This window comes from Dipodomys spectabilis, unplaced genomic scaffold (assembly GCF_019054845.1).
Source record: "Dipodomys spectabilis isolate Male_0828 unplaced genomic scaffold, ASM1905484v1 ptg000231l, whole genome shotgun sequence".
NCBI lineage: Eukaryota > Metazoa > Chordata > Mammalia > Rodentia > Heteromyidae > Dipodomys > Dipodomys spectabilis.
Genome location: NW_024870908.1, coordinates 1,412,478 through 1,425,162, shown reverse-complemented (window position 1 = coordinate 1,425,162; position 12,685 = coordinate 1,412,478). Strand labels below are relative to the sequence as shown.

General features: G+C 61.0%; 1 non-coding gene across 1 annotated transcript; it reads left to right on the top strand.

Moving 5' to 3' along the window:
• Window positions 1-1,139: 1,139 nt before the first annotated feature.
• Trnat-cgu lies at window positions 1,140-1,211 on the top strand. The gene has a single exon. It is a non-coding gene; the product is annotated as a tRNA-Thr (tRNA).
• Window positions 1,212-12,685: the final 11,474 nt, after the last annotated feature.

Sequence of the window (12,685 nt, the reverse complement as noted above, 5' to 3'; positions counted from 1 at the left end):
TATTTATTTTGTTGGTCGTGGGGCTTGAACTCTGGGCCTGGGCGCTGTCCCTCAGCTCTTCAGCTCAAGGCCAGCGCACTACCACTTGAGCCACAGCGCCACTTCCAGTTTTCTAGTGGTTTACTGGAGATAAGAGTCTCACAGTCTTTCCTGTCCAGGCTGGCTTTGAACCGTGATCCTCAGATCTCACCTCCTGAGTAGCTGGGATGACAGGCGTGAGCCACGGCGCTGGCTCACATGGTAAGTCTTATTCTTGTGTAACCGACGGCAGGTGGAGTGCGTGTCTTCTCGGACAGTGCCACCCCTTCCTTCACCCCAGCGCTTCCTCGCTCGCCACCCGGCTTTCCCTGCCTCCTTCCTTCAGCCTCAGTTAAGCCTGCAGCCCGGCGGCCCCGCCCGGCCAGGGGCGGCTCCCGAGGCGGGGCCTCCTGCGGGGCGGGGCCTCCTGTGGGGCGGGGCCTCCTGCGGGGCGGGGCCTCCTGCGGGGCGGGGCCTCCTGCGGGGGCGGGGCAGGCACCAGGGCTCCGCCCACATCCGGGCGCCCTCACCTGCCCATCCCGGACCGAGCGCACAGCCCGGCCGAGGGGGCCGGGCGCCCGGGAGGTGCGGGTGCTGCCGCGGGGCCTCGGCGCTGCTCGGGAGGCCAGAGGCTCACGGACTTTCCCACCGGGCTGGCCTCGAACCCGAGGAGCCGGGGTGACCCGGCGTGAGCCGAAGGCGCCCACTGCCACCACAGCCCTCGCTAAGCCCGATCCCAAGCAGGACGGCGAATGATCATAACTGCCGCCATTCCGCCGCTGCAAGGGGGAAACTGAGGCTCCGACACCAGCTGCCCCCCCCCCCAATCGCACGATCGCTCGCCACGCTGGGATTCGAACCACAAACTCCGGGACAACGACAAGAGCCGGGCCCACGCCTCCCCTCCGCCGGCGACGGCAGGCCGGGCCCCCGAATTCCCCGTCGATGCGGGGGACCCCGGCCCCGGGCCGCGCTCGGACAGCCCGGGCCCCCGCGCGTGCGCGGCCGCGGCGCCCCGCCCCCTGGCCGCCCTGGGCGGGGCCGGCGCTGCGCGTGCCCGCGGGGCCGGCGCTCGGGAGCGGCGCCAGCATAGAGGATCTCCGGGCCGCCGCTCCAACGCAGGCGCGGTGGCCAAGTGGTAAGGCGTCGGTCTCGTAAACCGAAGATCACGGGTTCGAACCCCGTCCGTGCCTGTGGGGTGGCTGCCCTGTCTCGCAAGGTGGGGTGAATTTTTAGGGGAAGCCTACTTTTCAAAGGTGACGGGCGAGGATCTGTGGCTGCGAATGGGAGCAGCTGTTTTCCTGCGCTGGGCCCGCCCTCTGCGACTCGGACTCGGCCTCCGCCCGGACGCGCTGGGGCTGGGCCGCCCGGGAAGCCCCGGAACCGCCAGGCCTCCCCCGGCCTAAAGACCCTGTGCTGCTTCTGAACATTAAATCCAAGTTCCTCCCGCCCCAGACACCTGCAGAGGTGCGGGAGCCCCGCCCTCCGCCCGCAGCCGCCGCTGCTGTCTGTCTGTCTGTCTGTCTTGCTATTTTTAACGGAACTCCGGGCCGGCACTGCATTCCAGAGCGAGGCGCCCCGCCCCGCAGGAAGTGGCACCGCGGCCAGGGCCTCCCTGCCCAGGGCTGTGTTCTAACGCCGCCGCCTCCACCCCGGCACCCCGGGCCCCCCAGCACCCCGCCCCCCACAGCACCCCGGGCCCCCCACAGCACCCCGCCCCCCACAGCACCCCGGGCCCCCCACAGCACCCCGGCCCCCCCACAGCACCCCGGCCCCCCCGGCACCCCGGGCCCCCCACAGCACCCCGGCCCCCCCCAGCACCCCGCCCCCCACCGGCACCCCGGGCCCCCCCGGCACCCCGGGCCCCCCCGGCACCCCGGCCCCCACAGCACCCCGGCCCCCCCCAGCACCCCGCCCCCCACCGGCACCCCGGGCCCCCCCGGCACCCCGGGCCCCCCCGGCACCCCGGGCCCCCCCCGGCACCCCGGGCCCCCCCCCGGCACCCTGGGCCCCACAGCACCCCGGCCCCCGCCCACAGCACCCCGGGCCCCCCCCCAGCACCCCGGGCCCCCCCCAGCACCCCGCCCCCCACCGGCACCCCGGGCCCCCCCCGGCACCCCGGGCCCCCCCCCCCGGCACCCCGGGCCCCCCCCCCGGCACCCCGGGCCCCCCCCGGCACCCCGGGCCCCCCCCCCGGCACCCCGGGCCCCCCCCCCCGGCACCCCGGGCCCCCCCCCCCCGGCACCCCGGGCCCCCCCCGGCACCCCGGGCCCCCCCCCGGCACCCCGGGCCCCTCCCCCGCACCCCGGGCCCCCCCCCCCGGCACCCCGGGCCCCCCCCCAGCACCCCGGCACCCCGGGCCCCCCCCCGCACCCCGGGCCCCCCCCGGCACCCCGGCCCCCCCCCGGCACCCCGGCCCCCCCCGGCACCCCGGGCCCCCCCCCCCGGCACCCCGGGCCCCCCCCCCCGGCACCCCGGGCCCCCCCCGGCACCCCGGACCCCCCCCCCCGGCACCCCGGGCCCCCCCCCCGGCACCCCGGGCCCCCCCCGGCACCCCGGGCCCCCCCCCCGGCACCCCGGGCCCCCCCCAGCACCCCGGGCCCCCCCCAGCACCCCGGGCCCCCCCCCCCCGCACCCCGGGCCCCCCCCCGGCACCCCGGGCCCCCCCCCCCGCACCCCGGGCCCCTCCCCAGCACCCCGGGCCCCTCCCCCGCACCCCGGGCCCCCCAGCACTCCGGGCCCCCCAGCAGAGCGGCACAGCCAGGCCGCATCATAGCAAATGACAAGGGAAGCTGCGGAAAGGATTCCTTCTGCTCCTACCCTCGACATGCTTTGGACTTTGCCAAGCTGGTGGCCCCCAGAATCCTCTCGGCCCCCCCACAACAGCCCACGCAAGACAAAACTACTAGCACACAGGCGGATGCCAGGAATGCAGAATTGCTTCTTTTTGAAGAAGAGACCTCGAAAGAGCACTTAGGTTCTTTCCCCACTAAAAACCATCATCATGAAATGCCCCAGACAGTTGCGGTAGCGCACACCTGAAATCCCAGCGCTCCGAAAAACAGACTCTTGTCTCAAATAAACAGTAAACCAACTAACCGACATAGAGGCGTGAAGAGTAGCTCAGAGGTAGAGGCCTTGCCAGGCACGCACAGAGCCTGGGTTCACTGTCCAGCATGGCAAAAACCAAAATAAAGCAAGAAAGGTCATCAAATATCCCCCTCCAATAAACAAAGACTGCTGTTCAGGAGGTAGAGGCGTGGCTCGAGTGGTAAAGCACCAGCACTTCTGGACATAGACACAGACACACACACACACAACAATAGACAATAAGTAAGCTTGTACCTGCAGAGCAAGAAGTGTCACCCCAACCCAATTTCCTTCCCAGCCCCAGGACAGACAAGGATTGCTTTCTGGGCTATCATCATGGGTAAGAGCTTATTCATGCCTTCATTCTCCACCCCACTATGCTCTTTAGAACAAGGCAATCTAGGGCTAGGAAGATGGCAGTCTAAGACCAGCCTGGGCAGAAACAGCGAAAGTCTCTGAAACATAGCCTAAAGCAAAAGGTTTGGGCATGGCTCAAGTGGTACAGCACCTGCCTACCTCAAAGCTCTGAGATCAAACCCCAGTACCACCACCACCAAAATAAATGAATGGCAAATTTACTATATAAACCACATATGCAAATACAACAGAAACAAACTGCTCTGTCTAGGGATGTAGCTCAGTGGTAGTGTCCCTGCCTGCCTAGTAAGTGCATGTTCCTAGGCTCAAACCTGCCACACAAGCTGGGCGCTGGTGGCTCACGCCTGTCATCCTAGCTACTCAGGAGGCTGAGATCTGAGGATCGCGGTTCAAAGCCAGCCAGGGCAGGAAAGTCCGTGAGACTCCTATCACCAATAAACCACCAGAAAACTGGAAGTGGTGCTATACCTCAAGTGGTAGAGCGCTCGCCTTGAGCTGAAGAGCTAAGGGATAGTACCCAGGCCCAGAGTTCAAGCCCCACGACCAACAAAAACAAAACAAAACCTGCCCCCCCCCCCCACACAGACCACATAGAAACAGCTAAAAGGATGAATTAATGCTTGCCATTTTCTTTCTGTTTCTAGGCAGGAATCCTCTGGTTGAATTGGGAGGGTGCCATGGGGCAGAGGGGGCGGAGGGGGCGGAGGGGGCAGGGAGAGGAGGGCAAGGAATGGCCAGTTTGGTGGGACTGTGCGATCAGAAACTAGAGAAGCAAATCCCCAACCCAAGTTCTGTTTGCCCTGAACAAGCAAGATGTTTCTTGCACTCATGAATATATAAAGTGGCATCTGGATTCTTGTAACGTTTATGCATCTCAGGTGTGAGGGTCACCTTGGCTTTCTGGAGCAGTCTGCCAATGCCTCCCTGAGATACGAGAAGGGAAGGCCAAGAGGTTTCTAGGCAGGGGATAGGGAGGGGTGGGTGGAGAAGCTTGGGGCAACCCTTGGAGACCCTCATTGCCCCGTGGGGAAATGACCTTTGAAGCCCATGGCTTTCTGGGAAAGAAGGAAATTAAAGTTTTACAATTTACCTCCCTAGTATTCAGAGTCCCTTGGTGGCAGGTGAGGGCTTGCTGGAGGGATGCAAGGCAGAGGGGCTCTGTGTAGCCCCTCAGCTGGAAGGACCCGCTCTCCACAGAAGCTGCACAGATGCTTTTGTCCACAGCACCACCTTGTGGTGGCAGGAAGAAACAACACTATGAGACTGATGTCCCACGGCTCTACCAGTCAACTGCCTGAGGAGCACCTTGGGCTTAGGGTGTGGCCTCTCTGTGCCTCAGTTTCTCTCAATGTGAAGTTACCCACAGACACAGGTTCATTTGCTTCCTCCACCAAGAACTTTTGTTGACATTTTAAACATCCACTAGCCAGGTTGGGTCTATAAATGGTGACACAGACACTCTGTAGAGTCATAGATCAGGTGAAGGGAGGGAGATCAATGAACACAGTTAATCCCAGAGACATTTGATCTCATTATTGTTGTAGTTTCAAGATATATTAAAGTGCCAAAGTCTTACGCCTGTAATCCTAGCTACTCAGGAGGCTGACCGCTGAAGATTGAGGTTCAAAGCCAGCACAGGCAGGAAAGTCTTTGAGACTCTTAGCTCCAATGAACCACCAAAAACTGGGGCATGGAGCTGTGGCTCAAAGTGAGTGAAAAAGCTCAGGGCCTAAAATAATAAAGGGTTAGAGTTGTACCTAGTTTGTGGAGTGGGAGGCCCAGGGATCTGTCCCAGCACATAATAAGAAAGGAAAGAAAAAAGAAAAGTCTATTAAGGCGTAGTTCAATGGGGGAGGAAGCACATACTTAATGCATGCAATCTGATTCCCTTGGACAAGAGCGCCCCCACCCCACCCAGCCACCTGATGGCTTCATCATCAAAGCCACCCACCCAGCCCTGAGCTTCCCTCCGGGCTGTGGCATTCATTCCTTTTGCTTATTTTCGTGTGGTAAGTACACTTTACAGGAGATCTAGCTTCCTTAAACCCCTACCCAGTACTTAGAGTCAAACCCAAGACCTTGTGCAGGCCATCTCCCTCAGCCCCATGGCCAGCCTCGCACTCCTCTCCAAAGAAAGTTTTCAACTGCACACTACCACATTTGCTACCAGATGCGGTGCTGGCAGCATACCGCTAGCATGTATTCCTCTCATGGAACTGGAACTGCAGTTGGTGTCCTCTTTAGATGAAAATAGACAAACAGAACTGTAGCACACACCTCTAATACCAGCTATTTAGGAGGCAGAGATCAGGAGGATTGCAGTTCAGGACAATGTGTGTGTGTGGGGCGGGGGAGGATGGGTGTTCAAGAAACTCCATCTCCATGGAGAGACCCAGGGTGAGGTAGTGTGTGTCTGGGAGTCAGGAAAAGCAGAACTTTGTAGGGTGCCTGTGACTCACGCAGGCCTGTAATCCTAGCTAATTGGGAGGCTGAGATCTGAGGATCGTGGTTTGAAGTCAGCTCAAGCATGAAAGTCTGTGAGACTCTTATCTGTAACTAAGCAGCCAAAAAGCTTAAATAGAGCAGAGGCTCCTACACAAGCCTTGAATTGAAAAGCCCAGGGACAGTGCTCAGGCCCTGAGTTCAAGCCCCAGAATACTCTCTCTCTCTCTCTCTCTCTGTATCTTCTTCTTCTCCTCCCTCATGGTAGAGCACCTGTCTAGCATTATCAGTCTCTGAGTTCAAACTCCAGTGCCATAAAAAAAATCTTTCAATAAATAGACACGCATATATGCACATTTTGGCTTTGATTTTTTTAATCTGTATGACTATTATTTGACACAGGCTGTCACTGTCTAGCCCAGGTTGGCTTCAAACTCCCCAACATCCTGTTTCAGCCTCTCCAGGGCTGCACGGGAGTGCACACCATGCCTGCGGTTTTCTGAGGCTGTGAACATACCATTCCATCCCCATCCCAAGAGACTCACGGCAGTCACGAAGGACTCCAGGTGGGGCACGGGGTGCAGAGTGGCCGTCTGTCTCTAAGATCGCAGCACAGCAAGGAGAAACGGGGCCACTTTCAAGTTCACTACTTTTATGGCAAAAAAAAAAAAAAATGTACAAAATGAAGCCCGGAAAAGAAAAGGAATGATGGAAGGGAAAGCCTAGGGAGGTCTCTGGGGAGCACAGAGCTGGCGTCACCAGACGAGATGCCAGGCCCCCCGTGAAGAGTTGGCTCTGTCCTTGGACCGGCAGGAGGCGCCCGCCCAGCCAAGGCTAGTGGCCTCCCATCCCCGATGACACCACCTGCTTACAGACTGCCTTATAGAAGAAGACAAATGGGATGGGATGGGGGAGCGGCCAGTTTGTAGATGTTCATGCTCTACAAGTTTGGACCACAATAAAAATGAACTTGCATTGCGTGGAGCAATCCAGAAGCACGGGGCTCTTTGTTACAGCAGCGAGCCTATCCTGACCAGCCTGCAACTGTTCTACCCTCCCCCCCAACGGAATGTTCTCTACAGCCATATCTTCTAGGTCATCTGAGTTTTAAAGAAAAAGGCAGAAATTTGGACGTGTGTGTGTGTGTGTGTGTGTGTGTGTGTGTGTGTGTGTGTGAGAGAGAGAGAGAGAGAGAGAGAGGATGCTGAGATCTGAAGATCCAGGTTCAAAGCCAGCCAGAGCAAAAAAAGAAAAAAAAAAAGTCTGTAGGACTCTTACCTCCAATTAACCAGACAAAAAAGTGTGAGAAATGGAGCTCTTGCCTGAGTGGTAGAGCACCAGCCTTGAATGGAAAAAACTAAGGGTCAGCACCCAGGTCCGAGTTCAAGCCCCAGTTAAGGCAAAAAAGAAAAAAAGAAAAAAAAAAAAAAAACAGTTGGCTGTTATATCCAATTTTTTTTTTTCTGTCGTGGGACCTGAACTCTGGGCCTGGGCGCTGTCCCTCAGCTCTTCAGCTCAAGGCTAACACTCTACCACTTGAGCCACATTGAACCACAGCACCACTTCCAGCTTTTTCTGCTTATGTGGTGCTGAGGAATCAAACCCAGGGCCTCATGCATGCAAGGCATGCACTCTACCACTGAGCCACCTTCCCAGCCCCAATTATTACTATTTTAAATGCTCTGAAGGACAATAAAACACATTTGCAGGCTCCACTTTGCCATCAATTGCACCCCTGGGCAGAAGCCTTCAATTGTACTAGCACTCATTTTTTCTTGTTGGTCATGGGGCTTGAACTCTGGGGCTGGGCGCTGTCCCTCAGCTCTTCAGCTCAAGGCCAGCGCGCTACCACTTGAGCCACAGCATGGACTCTCCTGTCTGGGCTGGCACTGAACTGCGATCCTCAGATCTCAGCCTCCTGAGTAGCTAGGATGACCAGCACCCAGCATTCTATCTTTTATTTGAAAAGCCAGGCTCCTGTGTGCTCCTGTTGTGGCCTCTTAGTAGTGAGGACATTCTCCCAGTCTACCACAGACCCTGAGTCTCACCAAAGCACTCTGGGGGGGGGGGGGGGGGAGGGGAGAGGTTGGCTGGTTTGTCTGTCTTGTCTGTCTGTCCACATGAAGACAGGTGTTCCTGGCCTCCTACGAAGCTCATCACAAACATGTCACCCCTGAATTCACTCAGCCTCTCTTCCAGTGTTTTTCTCCTTTACTCATTATCTCGCAGCTCTCTCTTGAGCCCTTGGGTGTGCGAGGCGAGAGAGGTGCCAGGGGCCTGCAGACAGAGCCTGGGAAAGCAGCTCCGGGCCGTGGGGTCTGAGCGGAAGCCTAGATGCCTGGGGGGACTTGGGGGAGACCTGGGGGGTCCCCTTCCCTCTGCCAAGGTTAAGACACCTAGCCGCAGCTGCCCTGGGGAGCTGGAGCCCAGGGAGCTCACTGTAGGACTCAGGGACCAGGTACCCTACAGCCATCTAGAAAGCACCGCACCTCAGTGCCACAGCAGGTGCGCGGGCGAGGGGCTGGGGAGGGCCCGCGCCTCTTCTGCAAAGTTCATCCCCTCTCCAAGAGGCTGGGGCTGCGCACCCCAGAAGTCCCTGATCCCTAAGGGAGCTCCTGCGCCCCAGAGATTCCTGCACCTAGGAGTCCCTGCGCCTCAGAAGTCCCTGATCCCCAGGGAGCCCCTGCACCCCAGAGGTCCCTGCATCCCAGAGGTCCCCGCGCCCCAGGGGATCCCTGCACCCCACAAGTCCCTGCACCCCAGGCTTCCTTGCCATGTTTCTAGAATTAGCCTCCGGTGAGGGGAAGGGAGCTCAGGAAACAGGAGAGGGAGCGCGTCCTCTGCGGCCTGGGGTCTCGGGACCCCTGGAGCATGGGTGGCCGTGGGGGGAGGGAGGCGCGTGCGCGCACGGGGACCGTGGGGACCGTGGGGACCGTGGGGACCGTGGGGACCGTGCGTCGTGCGGGACCCTGGGCGGGGCCTGTGCATGCGCCGGCCGGCCGGCAGGGGGCAGCGCTAACAGTTCCGGCGGTGGAGACGCGGGCCGCAGGCCGTGGGAACCGCTCTGGGCACAGCAAGCGCCGCGCACCGGATGTGGGGATCCCCGAGGGGGCGGGGGCGGGGATTTTGGGGCGGCCGGGGGGGGGGAGGCCCCCCAGCTGCCGTGCCGGGGACGGACGCCAGCCCCGCTCCCCCCCGCCCCGTGTTCAGCCCGGAGCCTGGGGCCGCCCGGCACCCGCGAGCCGACCCCGACTCGGGCTCGGGAGGGAAAAGCCAACTTCATTTGCGGGGTCAGAATTTGGGGGCGATCTTGGGAGCGGAGTGTGACCTTGAGATTTCAGACCTGAGGCTTTGGGGGGGGCATGAGTCGCCTCGGGGGGCAGGGCAGGGTCGGAGGGCGCAGCCCGTTCACGGGGTGAGGGCTTGGGGAGGGGCTCGGTCACGGGGGGCCCCAACCCCCGGATTCCTCCAGGGGCAGGCGCGCGGGGAAGCACCCAGCCGCCAGGACCCTGCGGTGGGAAGCGGGGTCCCCCCCCAGGCTGTACCCCGAGGGTCGCCGCGGAACTTCTAGGAATTCCCATGCCCGGAGACCACATCTGGGCAAATTTCCAGGAAGGCGCCCCGGACCCCTCCCGCACCCCCAGATCTCCCAACCTGTGAGGGAGGCCCAGCCAGGAGCTACCACCGACCCGGGCCAGCGGCGGGCGCTGGGGAGCGGGGCGGGGCCTCGGGGAGCGGGGCGGGGCCTCGGGCGGGGCGGGGCCTCGGGCGGGGCGGGGCCTCGGGGGCCAGGGCGGGGCCTCGCTGAGAACTTGGTTCGGGGCGGAGGCCTTGTGGGCGGGGCGTGGTCGGGGGAGGGCGGCGCCATAGGGGCAGGGTTCCACAAAGGGGCGTGGCTCTGGGCTGGGCACCTGGGCGGGGCCACGGGGCAGGATCCACATGGGGGCGTGGTTTGGGCCTGGGCGGGACCTTGGCCCGCGGTGGGCGGGGCGTGCGGTGGGCGGGGCCCGGGGCGGGGCGGGGGCGCGGCTTTGCGGGCCCCTGACGGGAGGCCGGTGCCGCCCGCCGGGTCGACTCCCGGTGCTCTCCGCAGAGCTCCCACCCCTGCCCCCACCCGGCTCTTGTCTGGGGTTCCCGCCGGGTCTGTGGGGCGGACAGGTGACCCTCCTGCACCCCCGGCCTCACCCCTCTCCTCGTGCGGATGGAGGCTCTGAGGACCAAGGCGGAGGCTGCAGGGCCCGGGGCGCCCGGCCGGTGCGGGAAGGCGCAGCCCCGGGGCTCCCGGCGCCCCCCAGGAGGCGGCAGCGGTGAGTCTCCCCGCTTTCCCCGCACGGCGCCCTCCTCCGAGCCCGGGGCAGGGGTCAGCCGCCTGGGGGTGGGGAGGCGGCGGGCCGGGGCTCCCCGCGCGGCCCCCCAGGACCAGCGAGCGTCAGGCCAGGCCGGGGGGGGGGGGCCGGGGCCGCCCCCCACTTCCCCGCGGCGCCGGCGGCGCCGAGACCGCGCCCCGCCCCCACCCACAGCCCTTTGGGGAAACTGACTCGCTGCGTGACCCCGATTAAACCACGCGGTGACCCCGATATCAAGGCGGAGCGGCGCCCGGCCCCGCACGTGCGGGCCGGCCGGGGACCGTCCCCGGAGAGTTGGCCGCACCCCGCGTGAAGTTGGGGCCCATCCCCCCCGCGGGCGCCCCGCACGCCGAACGCGCTGAGGGGACCGGACTAAGAATCCAATTTTTAATTAAATAGAAACCCCTAGGTTTTAGGGTACGGATCGGGGTGTCGGTGCCAGACACTAAGTTGGGGGGGGGAAGAGTTCAAGGGGAAAATCAAGGAAAGAAAGGCGGCGGCCTTCTGGCTGGGGCCGGGGGTCCCTGCCTCCGTCAGGAGCCCAGGGTCGGGCTCACCCCTCTGAGGACGTCCAGATCTATCATCTGTTCTTAGGAGAAGTTGGGGTACAGAGGGGAGGGGGTCAAATGGGGAGAGAAGAAATGTTCAGGGCAGGATGGCCTCCCCGGAAGCTACAGACTAATTGAGCTTATTAAGATGAAAATAGTTTCTCCCAATCTGGACCTGCAACAAATTTGACTTTAATGAGTGACAATTATAACTAAACTTTATTTAGCTGTCAACGTGAGCTCAACTGTGAAGGCTCCTCACACTCCAGGAATGCTTTGTGCCAAGGGATTTTTTTTGTGGGGTGTGGGGGGGAGCCCCTGATGTTTTCTGGGAAGCTTTCAGGACTCAGTGTTGGGCTGGGGGCATCTGGTGGGCTCTGGGTAAGGAGGTGAAGGATAGGATGCTCCCTGGGGTACAAAACCTTGGGCACTCCCCCTCCACACTTTACAGAGGGGAAAAAACAAAACACCTTCTAAGGGAAGAGCCAGTGATCACCCCTTTAATTCTTCAGGATTTCCTCTGGGTGCTGTGAGCTGGGGGGGGGGGGGAGGGGTAGTAGAAGGAATCTCACTTTGGGAGAAAGGAAAGCTCCTCCGAAGGCTGTGGGCCCAGAATCGGGGTTTTGAGGGCGAGATGAGTTTGTGTTTTATCCAACTGGCCCACAAAGTCCCGCTTTTGGGGTCATTGTTAACACCGAGGGACTGAGCCTGGCAGAACCTGGGGTGGGATGGGGTGGGTGGGGGATAGGGCAGGTGGTACTGTGGCCCTGGCTGCTGTCTAAAACCCACAAAGTCAAAAGGGATGTTTGCTGCTTTGTTAAAGGTCACACTGACTGACCCATTGTGGGGTGGGGGGGGGGGGGGTGCTCTTATCTGTGTGTGTGTGTGTGTGTGTGTGTGTTGGGTTTGCCGAACCTGCTGTGATTTGGGAGGCCAAAAAGCAAAATGATTCCCTCCCCATGGTTTATTAAAATGGTTGAGAGAGCAGAATGGGGGGGCAGTGAAGGACAGATGCATGTTAAGTGTTTCAAGCCGCCCAAACAAAATGCCACTGAAATCATAAAGCGTAATGACATCAGATTCCGCTTCACGCTTGTCAAAGATGCACGCTGCCTATGGCTACCTGGCAATCCCATGCTATCTCAGTGTCAAAGACATTTTATAGGAAAGTCTGAGCCCAGTGCCTGCTGCCTCATGCCTGTAATCCTAGCTCTTTAGGAGGCTGAGATCTGAGGATCATGATTAGCAGCCAAGTCCATCTCCAGTTAACCCGCAAAAAGCTGGAAGCGGAGATGTGGCTTCAGTGAGTGGTAGAGCACCAGCCTTGAGAGAGAAAGCTAAGAGTCAGTGTGCCCAGGCTCTTAGTTCAAGCCTTAATACTGGCACGCGTGTGTGTAGGTGTTTGTATGTGCACACACACAAAGTGTAGATGTGATCAGGGGAGTCTTTAGCACAAGACAGTGGGGGTACACACGCCCCTCCCAGCACACAAGTACACCTTGTCAGTTTGTATTAATTCACACTCACATACACACAAACGCTCTCCATAGGCAGCCACAGGCCCTAAGTTATTTGCAAGCCTGGATTTTACATGAAGTGTTCACAACAGGGAACAGAACAGTGAACTAGACCAGAAACGATGTTTGAGAACAGAATCCTTGATCCACGGGATGGAGATTTGTGGCACATGGATGACAGTAGCTTTTGGCAAAACCATCTCCACTTCCAAGTCCTCTTCTGTCCTATGGGGAGGTGAAGCCGCACCATTTTTAGGCGGCCAGGGCGACAGCCTGGCTTGTCCGTGGGAAGTCCTCCCGCAAGCGTGCTTATGGCAGCGCGTGTGAATTACCACCCGAGCTCACC